Source organism: Amphiprion ocellaris, chromosome 8, assembly GCF_022539595.1.
Source record: "Amphiprion ocellaris isolate individual 3 ecotype Okinawa chromosome 8, ASM2253959v1, whole genome shotgun sequence".
In the NCBI taxonomy this organism is placed as follows: domain Eukaryota; kingdom Metazoa; phylum Chordata; class Actinopteri; family Pomacentridae; genus Amphiprion; species Amphiprion ocellaris.
The window spans coordinates 33,323,580-33,343,982 of record NC_072773.1 but is presented as its reverse complement, the minus strand read 5'-3'; the positions used below and the strand labels follow the sequence as shown (position 1 = coordinate 33,343,982).

General features: G+C 42.6%; 1 protein-coding gene across 2 annotated transcripts in view; it reads right to left on the bottom strand.

Annotated features, from left to right (window-relative positions):
• Positions 1-20,403, bottom strand: part of samd11 (sterile alpha motif domain containing 11) — a 112,397-nt gene that overhangs the window by 87,515 nt on the left and 4,479 nt on the right. Inside the window, exons 3-4 of one of the 2 annotated variants that reach the window (XM_055012578.1) lie at positions 20,144-20,261; positions 9,944-10,021 (exon numbers count right to left, since the gene is read on the bottom strand). The gene's annotated coding sequence lies outside the window, so the exon portion shown is untranslated. The remainder of the gene's footprint in view (positions 1-9,943; positions 10,022-20,143; positions 20,262-20,403) is intronic. The other variant, XM_055012579.1, reaches the window with a different exon arrangement.

Sequence of the window (20,403 nt, the reverse complement as noted above, 5' to 3'; positions counted from 1 at the left end):
ATATAAAGTCCTGCATCTCCATGGCTAAAAGAAGAGAGAACTCCTAAAAGTCTTCTGTGCAGTATGAGACAGCTTTAACACCATAAATCATTGAAAAGAATATAGGAATGACTCATATCTTAGATTTTTAAATTTTTCTTTTTAGCAAAAATGTAAAAACTTGCAATCCACTTGTACAACACTTTTTCAAGTGTCCCAAAGTGTTACCAGTACTTGGGAGATAAATGGTGGCTCTACATACAATAGATATTTTACAAGTTTTGCTTTTATTTTCTTTCCATACTTGTTTTGTATCTCATCATGTAAACACAGCCTGCAGTTCAACCCAGTTTACCGAAGTGCACAGAATTTTTTGCTTTATATCAAATGTGGTTAGAGTAATTTTTTTATTTTAGCCACATTTTAAATTCAGAAGTGTAGAATATGGTGATAATAGTAAAATTTAACAATTTTAAGCTTAGATTTTGGTAAATTTCCAGATGGAACAGCACATCACAGATGTTTGGTTCAAGGACTGACGGAAAGCTGAAAATCTGACATTTCTTTCTGTTTTAACAGTGTCTGGCTGTTATAAATTGTGTCATTTATAAATGTAGATTATTAAATCAGGGTGTAACAACAAATCTAACACAACATTTGATAGGATATACAGCATAGGCTCTCTGGTTTGATATACTCCGAACATTTTAGTATAAATAAATACAAAAATGCAATCCAACCAAAGTGCAAAAACAACTTTACCTATTATTCTGGAGTTTTTAACTTTCTCTACAAAATGCAAATAAAACATTGTTGAAGTTATGATCAAACGTTTTACAACTTAACCAAGAAAAATAAAATGTATATTTTTCCTTTTAGGTGGCCACAAACCCCATTTCCTGAAGTTACAGAAATGGTGTTGCTATTAAGCTTCAGTCTATAAATTGAAGCAAAAACCTATTTTATTATATAGTAACAGAAACGCTGTCTTTTTTATTCACCAACACGGCTTATTTTGTCTTTCTAGGTAGCTCTTTAATCAGAAAAGGCCATCCGGAAAACTGTTTGGACTACCCTCGAGAAGAAGCTGCAGAGCATCTGAGTCAACAATAATTTATTAATGCTTATTAACATTCATAACGGAAGCCTAGTGTAAAGTGGGAAACCCCCACAAGCATTAATTACTCACGATTTTACTCAAGCAAATCTAAGTTTGTCGTTAAAAAAAGGTTCTTAGACTAGATCCTCTGCAGTCACCTCTCAGAAGGGTTTGAGAAACACAAACACAAAGTCATCCACACTGGCAGGAAATAGTCAGGTCACAGCAAAAGTTTGTAAATGTATTAGAAAAACTTTATAAACAGACCACTATACAGAATGTGGGCCAAAAAAGTTTTCAAGTGGACCGACGCGTGAAAGTTCCCAAGTCAAAACAATGGAACGCTCTTTCATTCTTTCTATTGTGTTGACAGAGAGTGAATGCTATAAAAAATTGATAAAATCTCATGAAACGCTATGGTCAACAATGGATCCAGAGTTTGCTCACCAGTCTGGGTCTAAGAACAGAATCAAACCTAAATGAAATCCAAAACTCCTCGAAAAATGTCCTTCCATTTCACTGGAAAAAGGTGGGATCCATTGTTATACAGGTACATGCAGATGCGTGCACACCACCCACCCATCAGAGAAGCTGCAGTCAGGATGCTGTCTGAACAGATGTTTAGTCTGCGCAGAACAGCACACTGTCTTCTGTTTTTGCTGGCACTTTGAATCAAGTGGCTTTCCACAGAGCACCACTGCCTCGGTCGCTGCCGCTGCCACCCCCAACCTGGCCCACATAAACACAAGCCTTTGAGCCACAGCGTCAGAGAGTGAAGGAGCAGAGTAGGGGACATCAGCTGGAGGCCAGCAAGTTGCTGCCAGATCCACAGGGCCGCGGACGGCGCAGTATAAACAAGACTGAGCGTGGCCACCAGGGATTGGTACATTATCCCAGTGGAAACGTCTGGCCCTGGATGACTCAGCCTCCGACACGGCACACAAGTACTGGAGAAACGTTGCCGTGTCCCAAACAGTTTCCAGACTATCCAAAATAGGCCTGTTGATCCCAGCCTGATGGTAACCAAATGTCAAGCGAAGGATGAGGGTTTGTTGGTTATAACGTAACGTCACAGTCAGCAGAGAAAACTTCCAAACCTGAGTCCTGCCCTGCAGCACACGGCCAGAGAACAGACATACGAGGGTGCTTCAAAAAGTTCTTGGGCTGACCCAGAAACTACAGGCGTAACTCCCATTTTGTGGCATAACTGTATACTATAAAGCCTTTTATCTTTGTCCACAAAAACTCAAATGTTTGAAACAATCAAAGAAAAAAAAAAGAGAGCTTTGAATTGGCGAGGCCATCCACACAGCACAGGTGGCAGAAGCAGTCAAACCTGGTTTTGAACTGTTGGTCCATGCACCTTAATCATCATCTGACTTCTGCTTCTGGTCACGATTTTTGGATGAATGAAGAGGTCATGCACGCTGTGATGTGACGTTCTTCTTGAAGAGATAGCGACATCTGAACATCGGTGGATCAAGTGCATTAAAGATGAAGGACACTGTTAAAAAACAACGGAAGAACAATCCTTTCCTTGTGACATTCTCTCGTTAGGCTGAGAACTTCTTGAAGAACCCTCGTATATAGTGGCTATCCTGTAGTTACCATAAGCAAAGGACTGGTGATTCAATGCCACAGGTTCTGATTTATGTATTCTGCATATGATCCATTCCACCTAATTCACTAAATCTGAACAAACATTCACACCTGACCATCTCACATTTGTCTTTTTTTTTCTGTGCATATGAATATGATGAAATAAAATGTGTAAAATCAGGGGTCATCGGTAACATTAGCTTTTGAGTTGAAAGTTCTTAAAGAGAGGTGAGGTCATGTTGATTTTCGCACCATTTTCTTCCAGCCAATCTGTTGGAAGAATTAATGTGGCTAGAGCCCTGACGTTTTGCAGGCTCACGGGTACGTACATAAGAATATTAAAGGGACAACCCTGCGTTGATAGAACAATACAAAAGTTATATGATGATGTGAATTCAAAAGATTTTGATAAAGAAATCAATAACAAGTAAAAATTAGTGGTGGGACATGATTAAAAAAATCTAATTAATCACATTTTTATGTTTACAATATTTGATACAATAAGCAATTTTTTTCAATTCCAATTAATTTTGGTTGACGACTGAATCGATGAATCGACATATACGTGAACTTAAACAACAAAAATGTTTGTTTCATTTATATTTATCTGCCGTTTTCATCTGTCTACTACATTCACAGATTATTGCAAACTCAAAGAGCAATTATAGTGATTATATTCACCATTTTAAGACTTTGTGTGAACTCAGTCACTTTCAGTGTCTTGAAAAGTGGTCCATTATGGGATGGCTACACCGTTAGCCGGTACCAGGCCTGTCGTAGCCAACGCTAGCTCTGGTGCTAACAGCAATATGTTTTTCATTGAGGTGATACCGTTAGCTTGAAGTTTTTTTTTTAGAATAGAATAGAATGTGCTTTATTGTCACTATTCAGTGTTCAACAAAATTGAAGAGCTTCTCCTTTTCAGTGCAAATATAGCAGAAGGTGCAAGATAAATGTCTTAAAAATCTTAAAGGTAGTGCAAATAGTCTATTTACAAATATACAATATAAATGTCACAAACGATAAATATCTTAAAAAATATGAGAATTGTAAAGAAAGAGTGTGAAAAGTGCTGCGGTGATAAGAAAATTCTTTGTTGCACAATTTGCACACAACCACGCTTTCATTCAGTTTTTTAAAAGAAAACTTTCCATCCAACAAGGTCAATGCAGTCTCGTCTTCCTTCACTGTTAACCAAACTTTTTTGCGTGCTGATTTACTCAGTGCGTCCTGTGTATCTTCTTCATGGCTGGCAAACAGACTTTAGGTGCATTACTGCCACCTACAGGGCTGGAGTGTGCATCAGTGTTACCGATGTGCCAGAAGAGTTATTTTTTCTGTAATTAATTAATTGAAATTAACACGTTCAAGTCCCAGCTCTAGTAAAAACACATATGTCTGACATATACAAGTGATTGCTTATGGTTCCACTTCTCACAAAAATATTTGAAGGACTGTGAGTTGGAAAGCCATGATTTTTCTTTTAGCCCATTAAATATATTAAATAACTCTTCCAGTTAGACCCATATGCGTTTGCAAAGATTCATCAAGGTCAGATTAGAGAAAATGTAATCATTCCATATTGAGATCCCGTTGGAGTTGCTATTGTTAAAAAAATCTGAAGCAAACCACAACTTTTCAGGGATTTTTCATAAGGAACATTGGGCTCAGGACACACGATAAATGACCGCAAATCAGACATCCCAGCACTGAGTTAAATGCAGCGCTGCTCCCTGGTCTGTGTCAGGTGTGAGTTAAGGACACCCACTGTTCCCTGCAGTCAGAGGAAAGGAGGACAAGAGATCAAGAGCAAAGGAGGAGGGAAAGGGATCCAGGAATGCACGGCGAGGTGGCTGTCTTGGCAGGTAGATGAAGTGAGGATCACATGGGCCGGCGAGGGGGTGATTAATGTGCGGGGGAACGCACAGGAAGGAAAACAAGGCCATAAATCAGCTGCTGGGCCTCCATGCTAATTGTAATTGAAATGAATTTGTCTGGCCCTTAGCGTAGGGAGTTGCATTTGCTATTGACCAATAGGGCCCCAGTGGTCCAAAGGAAATGAAACGAGCGGCTCGGCATGTCCGTGCCAAGATCAATGCATAACCAAGCACTGGTATTTGTGCCCCGTAAATAAAGGCGGCATGGGGGTAAAACATGTAACAGGTGAGTTATTGTGTTGCCCCCTGTGGTAATTTACTGTTACTCGGTGTATAAGGTTCTCTGAGTTTTGGTCACAATTCAGATGTGAGGTGGAACTGTTTAAAAAATAATGCAAAACACACAGAGCTAAGGCATTTGTCTTTCTGTTTTTCCTCTGACTGCCTCGAGACAAAATTGTGTACAACACCGCCTGGTGAGTGTAAGAAGACTTCATGTTTTGGTTGCTGTATAGCCTGTATGTAGCCTACTATCTTCTAGGACCAGAGAGCTGCAGATATTCATGCATAAAATGTTCAGGAGTCTGGCTTCCAGCAGGTTTTCTTTAACCCCAAGCCCCAGTCCTCTCCTACAGCGGGGCAGGTAGTTCCCTATTCATTAAGTCAACTGCTCACCAACTAATTGGGACTTGCACAGACCTGTCAGTATGTGTGTTTTAAATGAAATTAAAGGTAGAAAAAGACTGGCCTGAAGAAAGACACAAGAATGTGCACAGTTGAATATCCTTTAAATTGAAGGCTGTGAATGCAAAGATGTTAATAGGCTTGAAATTGTCCCATCAAAACTGCTCTGTATTCAAAGGAGTTCCTGAAATTCTAAGTCTATGAGACATTCAAAAAACGCACTTCCACTGACTTCAGACATGACAGCTGTGTGAATTATAGGGCAGGTGCTTAGAGAATAATTCATTTTTACAGGCAGAAGAATTTGTTTTCCAATTGCGGTAACAAAATCTTTCTTAAACAGATTAGATACCTGTTAGAAAAGGAAACTCTAAATGAATAACCTTGCTTAAAGCTAAATGCAGAAGTAGTCGTGGATAAGAGGGACGCTGTGTTGAACACCCAGCACAGTATTTCTTGCTCCTCTCTCTGGGATTTGGTCTCCATGTTGTGATCCAATAACATTCCCCTGAGACTACAGATAGCATCCCAACCTCGCTACAGGAAAATAAGATCCTCTCCCATTCATACACAGAGGAATACTGCATTTCATAACGTAGCCTCATCCTGACATACTTAAATGACTCTGTACGTACGCAGGCGACTCATTTAAACCATTTACAACACCGTGAGCAGGAACTGTTGAGTATTGCTGCATACGGGGTGATTCTCTGCAACATATCTGAAACCGCTAAGAAGATTTCACATGCGCTGAAACAAACTACACAACAAGCATTCACCCCCGCAATTTATAGCCCTTTGAACCCTGTGGATGCAACGAACAATAGGAACAAAGCATCGTCTTTCAATTGTCTGTGACAGTGTGGGCCGTTCAGCACAGAGGCCTTCGCCCTAACTATTGGGGCTGTGTTTGCTAAATGAGCCAGAGCAACACAGCGGAGCCCACAAGGCTCCACACTCTCTGATACGACCAGGGGCTTTTCTCTGCCTGCACACTCCCTCCACCACCTTACTTCCTTCCCCCCATCCTTCCCCTCCGTCAGGAATCTATATTTCATAAGCGAGCTGTGGAGCTCCAGTGCCCAATTATCAGCAGATAAGGCGCAGGAAGCCCTGGAGCGCCGGCACGGCTATTTAGACGGGGAGGAGGGGGGGGGAAGGAGCTGGAGAACGAAAGGCAGGCAGGCAGGCAGGCAGGGACCCAACCCCCCAGGGGCAGTTCGCCCTCACTACGCTATTTTTTTCTTCCTTCTTTTTTTCTCTCTCTTTTCTCTCCCTCACTGACAGCCCCCCCCCCCTTACCTTAGCGGCAGGGTTCAATTAGTGCCGGCGGCGGCTAGCACCCACAGCCCCACTTGGCCCAGGAGCCGGAGCCTCTATCAGCACATACCGACAACACGCAAGGCTGAGTCCAACTAGCAAACTAACGTCAAGGCAAGTTGTGTGTTGGCCTCACACATACAGCAGCCACATCTACGTACACACACACACACACACACACACACACACACACACACACACACACACACACACACACACACACACACAATCTGAGAGGCTTTTAGTATCTCAGCCGTGAGCACAACAGGGTCATCCACATAAAAATTTTAAACAAAAACAGAGAACTTTTTCGGCTTTTTTCCTCAAACCACAACACGGAAGGATGATACAATTGCTAGCTTTAAAACCATCATGCTTCCATGGAGATATGTTGAGGGATAATCACGTCTTGCTGATCACCGCTGTATAAACTTGAGCTATTTGCTGGCCAAATCATCAACAACTCCTCCAAACGTTTCCTATTATTTCACCATTTTCTCAGACTGCCGCATTTAAGTGAGGACTTTCTTCACATTCTTCCGCAGCCCCAGACCTTTATTAGCGATGGGGTAAAACTCAATGTGCCTCTCACGTTTTCAGACCCCAACAAAAAAACAAACTCCAACTGCCAATGCTGCACAAGGTCGGCCAGGGGTCAGGCACAGCTCACGGATACGAGACGGATATCGATTCGCTGGGACAGGCCACGAGCGCACACACACACACACACACACACACACACACACACACACACACACACACACACACACACACACACACACACACACACACACACACACACACACACACACACACACACACACACACTTTTCTTTCCCCTCCTCTTTTAGTCTTTCTCTCTACAGTCACAGGGCAGGCATCAGCCAATAGATCAGCCAGGGGCAGGAAACGGCTGGGGTCAGAGGGGACAGTGTGTGTGTGTGTGTGTGTGTGTGTGTGTGTGTGTGTGTGTGTGTGTGTGTGTGTGTGTGTGTGTGTGTGTGTGTGTGCATGATGATAAGACTAACAGCCTGCTGAAAGCTGCTCTTACCCAGAGCAATGCAGGACCTTCGGGCTGCACCGATTCGCCTCCCAGCAGCAAAGAAAAATAGCTGGGACCAAACATTGACAGAGTATTTATCTTACGCGACCGACTGATAAACAGGATTCTACATGCACAAGATCTTATGTAATCATCGTCCTGTTTCAAAGCGCCACACTTGTGTTGATGGTCAATGCTGCTTCTACCAGTTGGAAGTTGATACTGCGGACCATTTGTCACCGCAGGACGGTGTGTAGGTGCGTGTTGTTGTTGCCTAGTAGCCTGCACTGTGGGCTCTACCAATGGGGTAAGGCCAAGCATCAACCGGGTGAAGCGGAAGCTCAGCTGGAGCCGTGCGCATTCGGCGTCAGCGGTGCAGGGGTCATCATGTGTGCGCATGCTTGATTGCTGTGCATGAGTGAATAAGTGTGTGTCTCAGTGTGTGCGCATGTTTGTTTAAATGCACATGTGTGTGTCTGTGCCGTATATGTGAGAGAAAGTCGGGGGGCAGTGAAGCGGAGGAGGGCAGGCAATGCTCCCAGGCATAGAAAGCAGGCCAACTCCATCTCCCACTATGAGGAGGCAGGGTGGTATAAGCAGAGATGGTAAAGTATGCTGAGCTGCATCAGTAAAGTTGCGCTAGATCCGCCATTATGTTCAATTCAAACTAAGCCAACCACTGAAACACACACCCGCCTGAATATGTTTGCATATTTGTATTTTCTGAACGGAGTTTCTATCATCTGTGAATCGTTTCTCTCTTTTGGTTTCCACAAAAGAACGGAAGATGCCCCTTTTCTGGCTCTGCAGGATATTTAAAAAGTTGTGCGCGACAATCGTTTTCTTTCCCTCACAGCAGTGTCTTTCAGCCGCCTTAACCACAAGCTACCCATACATCAAGCAGCTCTGACAGAAAGAGAAATAAGGAAGCAACCAAAAGACAAAAGATTCGGAGATACGGGTAGACAGAGAAGACAGCCAGGGGGAAGTGAACTTCCCCCGCTGACGCTCTTGTTCCACAGTGAGAATCCCCCGGTCGGTAGCCTCAGACATCTGGTTCCAGTTAGCTCTCAGCGCTTTGACGCGTTTCCTGTGCTGCTGCTGCTCCACGCAGCCACGGCCACGATGCAGCCCTCCCAATACCATGACAGCCAAACTCTCAAGAGATGATATACTGTAAATCACACACACCCAAATACACAATCATACATCTACAGTATGTTAAAACAAGCCCAAAGAGGTTGGCGCTGACATTCATTCATACTGTAATGTAGCCGAGAGCTGCTAAAAAAGCTTCTCTGAGGTTTCAAGCAGAGTCTTACAGGCCAAAAAGAACAATGTGTGGGGGTAGTGACACCACAGCCAGAGGTACATGAAGACACTGACATTTCCAAATAAATGTCTGTTTTGATGCAATCACAGATTTACTATATCGAAAGAGAGAAATGAGCAATATTCAGTTCATGCGAATGAGGACAATTTCTTTTTTCTAAGCAGAATAGCATCTATTTCCATATGGTAATGCCCTATCAAACAGAAAGCACTGTGTTCGGCAGTGAAGGAAAAGCGGAGACGATAATCGTACACAATATACAATTCAGCTCTTGTACTTTTTTTGACAAACAGGTCAGAGTAATGTAACAAAAAAAGGCAGTTTTGTATGGGATACCAACATTTCTACTTAAATGACAACAAGCCACAGTGAGGATTTGTTGAACAGCAGTTATTTATGTCACTGTGCAGCAAATGTCTCCAGCTGTTTACGTTTCGTACCTGAGCTGCACTGAGGCAATTTCCTGCCTACAATGATACGGCAATGAAGTACTGAGGCTTGAGTCTGATAGATAGTAATAAGGATGCTCTGAGGCACAGACTGTATTTTTACCTGTAACTTTTGGGAAACTAACAGTGCAGCATGTCATGCCACTCACACTGTGCATGACTACAACGTTTCAGTGCAACTGCCCACACTAAATCAACCAAGATGCCTTTCAGTGAGGTGATTCCCTGTGTGGGGGAGTGGAAAAAGGGTGACCCCAGAATGGAGAAATACATATGAGAGGTACAAAAAAAAATTTTGAAAATATGAGCCCACACAGCCCTGCTGCTCTACAGAGGAACATCGTAACCTCGTAGGCTACACCGGAGATTATGGGTAGTGAAAGTGAGAATGAGGGGGTGAGAGGAGAGAAAGAACAAAAAGTGCAATGAAGAGGAGGTAAAGAGACAGGAAGGAGCTTCTCAAAGGCTTTCCTGCGTTGGAGGGACTCCCTGTACCACGCAAATTATAAACAGCACAAAGATTATTCTCTGAAATCACAGTGTGACTGGAAATTTACTAACCTCATATGCGCCTACTTTACGACGAAACATCAGGCCACTTCCCATCTAAAATTACTAGACTTCGGGTGTGCTGTAGACCTGAAATATAGAGATACGGTAAATCTATACAATTCAACATTTTCTTAGAGTTTCATGACAGTGTATAAGGAATTCACAACCATCTTGATTTAATTCATAAATACCTCTCCATCCAAACTCAGTTTGGGCTACAGCATGTTTTTTTTTTCAGCTCAAAAAGCCCCACTTTAATTGCTCCCAATTGGGGGTGAGCATGAGCAAACGAGGACAAATGAAAGTTTAAGGAGGCAGTATTGATTTGTGTGGAGGTCAGGGGTAGGTCATCCCTATCAGAGAATCAACAAACAGCCGCCAGCACCCTGCTCAGCTAAGCCAATCACCTTCTGACCTGGTCCACCGTTACCATGGCAAATGACCCTGAACTACACAGACCATATACTTAGCTCCTTACTGAGAGAAAGCAGCAAAGTGGAGCTCTGCAAAGATGGTAGAACTACAACAAATCCTTGATCGAGAGCTTTATCTCGATCATTTTTTATTTTTAAGAATCTCAACGGCTTGGCAATTATTCAGAAATGTTGCCACTTCAGCAGAGAAATGATCCACTTGTGTTATTGATTCTCAAAATTTTCTGGTAAGAATTAATGATGAACAAATAAGATAATGAAGGTTTTGTTTTACACATTTAAAGAGCTTTGTCTGAGACAGTACATTACAATCAAACACATTTCAGTGCGATAGACATCAATCTGATTATTGTAAAGGTCCCACATTGTGACCCCTTTCAGCAAATTAAGTCTCACATGTTCCCAGAATGTGTCTGTGCTCCAAATACTGCAAAGATGGTTCGTGTTACCATGATCATAAAAATATTAATTGCTGTTGAGCTGTTGCTGTCTACATCCCCTTCAGGAAGAAGACTCTCTCTGCATCTGTGACTGACTGCATGGAGTAGAACAGCTAACAAACAGGTGAATGTGTGAGACCAATATTTTTTGTCGCTCTCTGAGTGGTCATTTCACATGGAGATATCACTAAATTCACGACTGTTTAAACTCGTGTGTCTGGTGAATTTGTCAGATGATGTTACAAACTGTTTGTTTACATTAAGTCTCACTAGGCCACATTTAAGTCACTATTCCATATTCATTCTCTTGTCTGACAACAGAAACTGTAAATGATAACAAGCTTATGGGTAATTTGGTTGTATTAAAATTATGTTTATGTGAGCACTGAAAGCAGGAAAGAAGCAAACACCAGCTGACTTTAGGTTTCACTGAAACATTACAGGCGACATGAAAACACAGTAACCCACTCAATCCACTGTTGTGAAAGTATCGTCCTGTTTCAGAGAGTCACGTATTGCTGATCGTCTTTGTTGGTTCTACCAGTTGGAAGCTGCAGAACATTTGTCAGTGCTGGATGGTGTGTGGCTAAGTGTTGCTGTTGCCTAGTGGCCTGCGCTGGGGGCTCAACCAACGGTGAAGGGACCAGGGTGTGGTTACTGGTTTCAAATTAGTCTTAAAGTTTCCACGTCTTTGAACGTCCCTCAGCATTATAGTTTCTACAGAGTTCTGACCTGTGGACATATGATCAAAACTAAGGGTTATGTATTCTTCATTAGCCACACAATGTGCTAACACAATACAGGAGGTCCTCGACTTACGCCAGAGTTCCGTTCCTACAGATTGATGTAAGTTGATTTTCGCTATAAGTCGGAACTCCAGTAAAAATATAAACAAAGCTGTTACGTGCATTACAATATCGATCTGTTCTTCAGAGAAGTCATGAATTCCAATGACTTTCATGCATGTATGAATCATTTTACAAGAAGATAAAATATTGTAACAGACTGATACTGTTGTGGTTGATATTTCAATATTTATTGTTCAGTTCGAGATTTACGTAAAGTCAGTGAACGTGCCATGTTTAGTTAGCTCACCTCTGATTGGCTCAGAGTCAGCAGTAGTGTGTGTGTTGAGCGAGAGAGAGCTGGGAACGGCGGCTAATTCTGGGTTTTTGTAGTCATTTTAGCATTGGCTACGGCCTACAGCAGCCTGTGTAAAGGTTCAATAAATGACCAGAGCACCAGATAAAGTCTCACTCATTCTTCACAGAGGGTCGATACAATATGTTGCACTGTTTTTACAACTTGACCGATGTTTGTCGGTGTTTTGCCCTGTTCTGAGTGCTTTATTATATCTAATTTCACTTCCATGGAGGTGGCTTTCCATTTCTTCGAAGAACTGCCATCAGAGGAGTCTGACTTACGCTTGGGAGGCATAATGAAGGGCAAAAAGTTGGTGAATGTGGCTACAACTGGCGAACGTAAACAAAACCGTCTTATAGCGCCGCTTGACGATGTATTCATCTGCTCCACTTGTCAACTAGTTCTATGTAACCAGTTCTGACATAACGATGAAACGCCGTAGGTCGAGGACATTAAAAACCGAGGAACGACTGTCATACAAAAAAATCAACTGAATTTTCAGTTTCTCAGATGCTGGGAGTACATGAGGACTCTTCTGTTTACTCCTGCAGCCAACGGCAGAACACTAGGTTTGCTTGCTTGTGGCGGAGACGTTTTAGAGTTGGCAGAAGCAGCTCTAGAAAGTAAATAAACCTGGTGGACTGAGAGGTGGCTGTTCATTCTGAATGGCTAACCTCATAAGCACTGGGCAGTGAACGGGCAGTATTAGGAAAAGTTTGAGCTCGATGACTATTCAGCTGGAGAGCAGCAGCTGAGTAAGATTCTGACTGGCTTGTAAAGTTATCTAGTGGTGGTGGAGCTTGAGGAATGGCAGAAGTAAATGGATTCATGCTTTAACAGCTTTTACTAATAATAATGGCTTTCCACCATTTGGGATATTTAAATATTGCAAAGGGTACATTTCAGATTTGGGGTGATATATATCACTATTAGGAAAAAAGAATCTTAATGTTGGAGTGTTGATTGCAAAAATATCATCCAACCCAATCACTCTCCAGTCATGCCCTTCCCATGATTCTCTTTCTGTAGCCATTTTGGAGGAAGAAATCTCAAATTCTTGTCTTTACCCACTCTTTCCAAATAACCCTCCTACCCCTCCCCTCATCCCACTCTCCCTCTCATACCCCTCCCTCCCTCCGAGGCAGGCAGGCGGTGGTGGTAACCAAGCCTCTGGCAGTGTGTTCCTATCCTGCAGGAGCCCTCAGGTTCCAACCTGTCAATATCCCAGGCAGCGTCTTGGCTCTGCCGCGGCTCAGTTAACCTCCTCACCCACAGCAACCACACAAGGGGCTCCTGTCCCTCTGCCAGCCCAGAGACGAGCACAATCACTCCCACCCCACTTCTCCGTCTTCTTCCTCCTCCTCCTCCTCCTCCAAATATCCAAACCACACACACTGCACTCACATCTGTAAAGGGCAGCACTCTGGCAGCAACAGTGAGCAATATGGCAGCTGACGGTAGTTTTCTGCTCGCTGACGTCTGAGGTGTTTTCGATGACGGTCACGTTGGAAGCTCACTGAGGGCAAAGAGGGACGAGGTGTTGGAGAAAAGCCTAAAGCCCGAAGGAGAGAAAAGCTCAGTGACTCAATGACAAAGGTTCCGTCATCTCATCATCTGTATCCATTTCAGGGAGAGGAAGGGTCACTGTTGGAAATTTAAAAAAACTGCGTATTAACATGTTGTTGGAAGGAATTTTGGACTGCTTTAGGAGATTTATGGGAAAAGCTGGGAGAAAGACGGAAAGTCAAAGAGAGGTCTTAGTGTTGGTGTGTGTTTCTAATCTACATGTGCACATAGGCCCGATCCCAACTGTGGTAACAAGCGTGTGGCAGCATGTCACCCATCCCATCTGAAAACACACGCACATTTCACACACACACACACACACACACACACACACACACACACACACACACACACACACACACACACACACACACACACACACACACACACACACACACACACACACACACACACACACACTCGATCCTCCGTGCCTGACTGCGAGGCTCCACGGCTGTCTGCTGGGAGCTCAGGTTACGGCCGACCAGACTTTATGGAAGCCTCTCTCCCACACCCACTCTCCCCCTCCGCAGGGCTCCGGAGGAGGTATCGAGTTGCCGGTTCAGCGCCGGCCAGGCTTGGCGCTGGCGGCGGCTTGTGATCTCGGGTGCCTGGGTGTGTTTTATCTCCCACTCTTTGAGGGTATCGGGACACAGCGCTGCCGTCTCCTCAGGTATGTAGGTGTGATTTACAGTGTAGAGCCGTCATGCTCATGCGCACACACACGCAGGATCTGACCTCTTCTTTAGCTCCAAAGCACCTATATTCTATACTGCAGTCCAACATGTAATACATGAGGAGCTTTAAAATCAAATTACAAGCAAACATGTTATATCACTTAGCACTAAGGGTGTCTACCATGGTGGATAGTTGGGGTCTTACTTTGATTTTAAGATGTCAGTCTTTGAGATTCCACCTGAGCAGAGGTGAATATAGCTTTTATTAATCAGGTCTTAAGCATCTGCACTAGAGGAAGTTTTTAGATATCTAGCTCTTGCTTCTATATATGGTTTAAATTTGCACATTGAGTCGCTTTGATCAAAACCACCTGCCAAAAGAATGTAATGAATGCTAGAATTTTGCATGAAATCTCCATGAAATCTGTTATTTCAAGGCCATTATTTCTATAAAGTCACAATGTAATTGAATTCATGCAGGGATTACATTAATTAATCAAGTTAACTGAATAAAAGATACCTAAAAATCCGGACAAATAAAACCAAAACCATATGCACGGACAGATACCACGAAGGTTAAATGAAAATACCATTATGTCCTGACTCTAGCATGGAACAAGTTTCAAAACATGGACTCTACACTTCCTGACAAACCTCAACAGCCAGTGAAGACATTATACAGCTATTAGATGGTAGTACTCCCCATGACAAGTACACTGACATGTCACAGCAACAGAGTCCCCTTTGAAGAGAGTATTTTCAGTTTCACGACAATCACAATTATTCATATTAAACCGAGGACCATCAGCACATTAACTATGTCCCTTCCAAGTCCCACGATGCTATCCGTCCTCTGAGAGAGCAACTAGGGAAACTCCATCTCGGAAAATCTCGCCGTGGCCCATTTGCAAGATGGAGTTGCAGGGAAGGTGCACTCGCAAGTCAACAAGAAACAGACCCTCTATATACAAGGACCTTGTGACGGTTCTACCGTTAGCTCGCTTGCTAGCCCGGCATGGAACGGCACTCATGAATAATGCATGGGGACATCTGCCACCTCTGAATTATAGATCTGTGGAGGCCCAGCATATGGGAACAGCCCAGCAAGTGCTAATGGCTAACTCCCCATGACAAAATATGGGTTAGAGACACGTGAATGATAGTTGGGTCATGCAACCTTTCAGTCATGTGAGTGTGAGGTGAATTGTAAATGTGATTATTTACATGTCTGCATATGTGTGTTCATGCTTGTTCATCCGTGAGGGGAAGCTCCAGTGGATGCACTATTGGGATTTTGTTATTTCACCACAAATACCAACACAAATTAGCACAATTCCATATTGCTTGTGTGTGTTTGAGCAACACAGTAAATCCCAACATTTGTAACGGATGTAGCTTGATAGATACACTTTAATAAAAATAAAATAAAAAATTTAGAATTTTTCTTGAAATTACAGGTATTTTGCTCCTTATTTTGGAAATATTAAAAAAATAAAAATTACAAAAATAGATTGAATTTACATATCTAATATAAAATAATAAAAACCTGTAAGTCTGAATAATTACAAATTTTCATTTTCATTTCATAATTTACTCTTTATGTATTACATGAAATTCAAGTTTATTACTGTGACTATTCTTTAAAATGAGATACAACTGGCAGAAAAAGGATTAGTTGTTATTTTACACAGATTTTTTTGTGATTATCTATACTAATTACAGGTTTTCAAAACAGAAATGTTAAATGTGTTGTCATCAGTGTATGTCAAAATAAACTGTCAAAATACATTTTTATCATATATTTATGATACATATAATGTTAAAATACTTTATTATATCATTATAAATATATAACGTATCATTAGATGTATAAAAATAATATATATGTATATATTAGATAGATGTAATGTTAAATAATATATGAATAGAATGACTACTGATGTAATTTCATTGTTTTACATATGCAAATATCCTTCATTAAACATTAAAAGGACAATCTCATGTAAAATTAAGGCTAAGGAGGACTGTTTCTTAAGGGAAATTACTGTGTTTTCTTGAGATGGTTATTTTACATTATTTTACTATATTTTTACAGCTACTCATGGCTCCAGCTGCTGAAAAATTCCTCTGTTTTTACTTTTGTTTGTTTGCTTTTTACAGTGAAAAGAGACTTTCCCACGGAGAGAAGTGACCAAGAGAATTTCCATACAGGAATCAAGAAAGTCAGTCTTATGTTAGGACATGCAGCTAAACCAGAGGATGTAGAAAAGCCTCAGAAACTCTCCGCCTAACGAGCGATGGATAATGTCTTTGAGCCTTTTATGTAGGCTTCCTCCTGCTGAAGTGCAGCCTGCTTGAATATTCTATACTATGGCTGCAAGGCCTGCTCTTTAAAGCGGCAGAGAGAGGACGGGGGGTTGGAGGGATGGGGGGGTATTTTCTTCCGGCCCAGTCGAGCAGGAGGCCTGGTCTACCCGGGACCACTTCGATCTCCGCCTTTCTCTCCAGGATTATCCTCTTATCAGCGCCGCGAAAGCCAGGCTAAGAAGCGCCAGTAATTAGCCTATCTTTAATTAACGAGCACTTCGCTTCAAAACCACCCACGGTCCATGTAGGCTCCCACTTGGAAGGCAGTCAGCGCGGCGTTAGGATGAGCAGACTTAATCTTGTTTTTGTCTGAGTAAGAGAGAGTGAACGTGTAGAAAAGGGCAAAGTTCATCTTCAAGTAGCTGGGGAGTCGCACCATGCAGAACGTCCCTCATGCATGCCGGCTCACAAACAAGCCTTTCTACACCACAGGTTTCAAAGGGAATCCTACCACCCACCACTGTTCCACTTTATTGTGCATGTGTGTTTGTGATGTGTGTGTTCGTCTGAGTGTGTGGATGGATTACTGCACTCAAATTATGCCACCACTCACAATCATTCACAGACTTAAATTTCCAGGTTTACTGAAGCCTCCTTCGGATCTACAGTGGAAACTTATGTGGGAGAAGCACAGAAGTCCCTTCCACGAGAAGACAGAAATGTTCTCCATCTCACTCTGCCCTGCCACCTTTTGGAGAATGTATACTTTTGAATATTTTGCAGTAAAATGATCTGATAAATAGTACAAAAAACTTTATCAGCATTAGTCAATGAAGTGTTGTGGTCATGGATGAGAGAGGTCATGTGAAGGGGAGCCTGAGCAGGATGACAGCTCTAGATTGAAACAGAAAAGGGGAAACTGGGAGAGAGAAGGTGCCCCAGCTCAGCCCTGGTACTGCCAAGCAGGAGGGGCGGCGGCGGCCCCAGCATGCATACATTAGCGGTGCTTAGGCGCACTAATTGCTTCTCACTTAGACAAATCTCCTGCAAATCACGGCTGCGCCGCCAGCACTGCCCAAGCCCCCCGGGAAGAAAAGACGGCAGGCAGGCGGGCGGACGGACGGAGCGAGAGGCAGGAGGAGGAGGAGGAGGAGGAGGAGGAGGAGGAGGAGGAAGAGGGGGGTGGCAAGTGGAGCGTGTGCACCAGAGGCGCCTTGGAGCAGGATGGAGGAGGGAGGCGGAGGGGAGGGGGGCGCTCCCATGAGAATGGAGAGGAACGAAGAGAGAGAGAGAGAGAAGCTTCAACACTTCAAGAGTCTCTCTCTCTCTGCTCATCCATAGTCCAGGCTGAGTGCACCCCCCACCCTCCACCCCAACCTCTTACACCCCGACGCTCAGAAGCCCCACCGCTGCTCCTCCATCCCTCCACCTCCCCCCTCCACCATCTCCTACAAGCTCTCAGATCTCTGCTCTGCCCCCTTGCTCGCCCCTCCTTTCTCTCTCACACTCCCTCCCTCGCCATCGCTCGACAGAAAAGTGGAGGAAAGATGAAACTCTACAAAGAGGGAAAAAAATCAATAACACAGATGGATAGCTGGATAACAGGGTCCGGCATGCTTCGGCGGTGAGGCAATCCAGAGGGTGCCCACACAACTTCCACACAGGCAGAGAGACGGGCAAAAACAAGACGTTGGGAAGAAGGTGGTGATCAGCCTCAGGAAGTCAACATCACCCGCAACACACAAGTACACACTCGTTCACAAACAAGCACGATCCACGACGTATGCAGGCAATGGCACCAAAAAACGCACACGAGGACACACAAGCAAAGGATAATAAATTAACAAAAACACCCACATCCACAGCAAATTGAGGAAAATACTACAAAACACTAATAGTTATCAGGTAACCTGAGGTGAAAGAAAATAGCCCTCTGTAACAATAACACAGATAGCATACAAAAGATCAATATTATTGCCGGCACTGTATTATTATGCTGAGGTTATTTCAGATATTGGGTGGCTGAAGGCAACATTTCTCTTGTTAGCGTTGTTTTAAGGTTCCACAGGCCCCCATCAACAGCGCTGCACGCAATAAACTGCAAAACACTGGAGCTGGAGATAATTCCTGAGTATATTTCTGTGTCCCTTTATACAAAGTTTGTGTATTTGTTGCCTTTTCATAAAGTTTTTAGCTGTTAGTGACGGGGTTATATAGGGGGACATTCAAAGGGTTTCATGGACAAAGTTGTCCAGGAACGGACACAGATGCAGCGGGGATTCGATAAAATTACACTCAGGAGAGGAGAGGAACAACTTGGCTCCTGTCCCCGCTGAAGAAGGCCTTTACTCAAACAGGAAACTAGACCAAGGGCCACAATTTCCACACATTTTTTGACTCAAAAAGCACAAAACCACAGCCTCAAGCTTTCCAAAGGTTTAACTAGACAAGATTCAGCTCTGTCCCTCTGACCTCCGTGGCCTTGATAAGACATGTCTCGGTACGCAAGATTATTTCAAACCAGTCTAGTGATGTGAGGTATGAATGACTCCACCAACGCTGATATTACTTTCAGACACGTTTCTTGGACACATTTTAGTTGAAACCTAATATTGATGCTTTACTCTCAACTGACTGGAATAAAAGTCTTAAAATGACTGACTTCCAGGAGTAATATTAGCGGCATTATGAAAAACGCTGCCGCGGCAAGAGACAAAATATGAACAAAGCACAAATGTTGACAAAATCTACGAAGTGATTGCCTTGGAAAAACACATTTGTACATGTCTGGGATCAAAACTGAGCTTTAAAGTTTAGATTTAATGAAGCAAAACACTAATATAATCTGTTTAAGCCTGCCCAGCTCCAGGCATGTACTCAAACGCCTGTTTAAGCTACCTCACCTAGATCATCAAACTACCTTCACATAACCAAATCAAGTCAATTAACCTGAGTTCACTAATAATCAGGCAGGATTATCCAGTTAGCTGTGTTGTAAAACACATAGTGGCACCTACTGTGGAGTGTCACATGTAAGCCAGTTTAAAGTTTGAAAATGTGGAAAAAATATATATTTTCACAGTGAAACTTCTGATGTCCACATTTTCAACATTTTTGGGAAATAATTGAATATTTCTTGGTGGGAAAAAAAGAAATGTTAAAATTTTTTCTCAAGAACATTCACATAAAAATCAACCAAAATCCAGCGAATTTCACTGGATTTTGGTTGATTTTTATGTGAATGTTCTCAAAGAATATATTAGAAGTTTTACTGATATATATGTAATCACTTTAGATATTTTTAGGATTTTTTGGGGAAGATTTTTACTCATTTTTTGAAAATATTTACAAGAATTTTCTTGCCAAATTTTGGGATTTTTTTTAAATAATACTTTTAAGGGAAACTTTTAAGGAATTATTGGAAATGTCTTCCTGAAGGTTTTGCAAATTTTCAGAAATTTGGGGAATTTTTTTTCAGAATTTTTGGATTTTTTTCAGACAAGGAAACAATTTTTTTTTTTGGTGCCCGTTAATGAGGACAACAGGAGGGTTAATTACAGGTAATTTGGATAATCAGGCTGATTTCCAAATTGAAAGTGGTAATAAACAGTCTTTTATGTAAGAAAATCTATCATACTGTACCTTATAAGAGCCCTCTAGATTCTGGTGTATTTTGGGTTTCAGGCCATGTGTGATGCAGACGTGCATGGTCCTCCCTCCCACTGAAACCAGTGCAGACTGGGCGCGAAGCTTTTAGCGGCTGTGGGAGAGGTGAAAGGGTGAAGACTTCGTTATAATGAATGTGACTGATGACCCCAATCCCACATCTACACATAAACATGCAAACTTACACACATATATATTCCAATCCCACTCTCCCCCTACAGTCCAATCTCAGTGGA